Source organism: Calidris pugnax, unplaced genomic scaffold (assembly GCF_001431845.1).
Source record: "Calidris pugnax isolate Ruff unplaced genomic scaffold, ASM143184v1 scaffold31, whole genome shotgun sequence".
In the NCBI taxonomy this organism is placed as follows: Eukaryota; Metazoa; Chordata; class Aves; order Charadriiformes; family Scolopacidae; genus Calidris; species Calidris pugnax.
The window spans coordinates 1545344-1546526 of record NW_015090786.1 but is presented as its reverse complement, the minus strand read 5'-3'; the positions used below and the strand labels follow the sequence as shown (position 1 = coordinate 1546526).

The window sequence follows — 1183 nt, the reverse complement described above, 5'->3', positions numbered from 1 at the left end:
CCCCCGCCCCTCCGTGGCCCTCCCGGAGGTGCAGAGCTGTCCCTCTGCAAAGGGATGGCCGGGAGGAGAGCAGGTCCCGGTACCTGGTCACCCCCCAAAAATACAGCCCTTACCTGGAGCTTTGCCCATTTTAGTCCCAGTTCCTCGTGTCACACATTGTTTTTTGGCTGCCATCCCTCAAACTGCACTGGCAAAATGACACAGGACATCCTCCTGCCCGACCTCTGACAAATTCTGGGGGGGAAACAACGCAAAAAGTTGGCACCTGGATATGGCCATACGTGGCCCTTTTTGGTGACAAGCTTTACTGTACCCCAGAGGGAGAGGCCGTGGGGCAGCTGGACCTGCCTGTTTCAAGACTTCTGCCCTCTGGGACAGGGCTGTACGCAGGAGCTTCCAAAAAAATGCAACCTGGGCCTGAAATCAGCAGTCTTGGCATTATTTTTTTTTTCCTCTTGAAACGCTGCCCTGTGAATGATAATAGCAAAGTTCTGTGTGTCTTAATCACTGCGTTTTCAGGGGAACACAAAAGCCAACAGCTGGCATCTTGGGCACAGCACTTCAAGGCACAGTCACGGTCCCTACAGCTGGGTGGGTAGGGCCCTGTTACACCAAACTGGTTTTGAAAGCTTTTTTAAAAGATCTAGAAATTTCAGGCACTGATTTTTAATACAGGTGGGGTTGTGTTTGGGTTTGTTTTTTTTTGCATTGTACCAAAAGGACTCTAGACTGTCTATTTTGAAATCCCTATAAACTGTTTTGAAAATCTCACTACAGGCCATCCGTATTGATCTGAGCCTTTTTCCAGCCATTTCCCTAGATCCAGTCGCAGCCACGTGACAAGGGGACTCGCACAGAGGTTTTCCATTAGTAACTGGCATTCTGGGAACTGGACAGATTCAGCTAAAGATGGGCATCATCATACCTTGTTTTTTCAGTGCTTACACCACAAACTAAGTCAAGCTTTTTTATCGTGTTTATTTATGATAACAAATAAAGGGAGTCAGAAGGTTAAAATTTTATTCTATTCTGAATCTCAAGTTGGCATTCCTGAATCTAAAAATCCCTTGGTTTTACTTTTTACATTCTTCTGGTGTGACCTAGAATACTGTGAGGATCTATCGTTAAGACTATTTAAGCCATATTATTACAGTAATCCAATTTACAATGGGGACTTTAAATA

General features: G+C 45.6%; 1 protein-coding gene across 1 annotated transcript in view; it reads right to left on the bottom strand.

Annotated features, from left to right (window-relative positions):
* PKIB (protein kinase (cAMP-dependent, catalytic) inhibitor beta) overlaps window positions 1-231 on the bottom strand; it is a 53025-nt gene extending 52794 nt beyond the window's left edge. Inside the window, exon 1 of the mRNA XM_014966333.1 lies at window positions 114-231. The gene's annotated coding sequence lies outside the window, so the exon portion shown is untranslated. The remainder of the gene's footprint in view (window positions 1-113) is intronic.
* Window positions 232-1183: the final 952 nt, after the last annotated feature.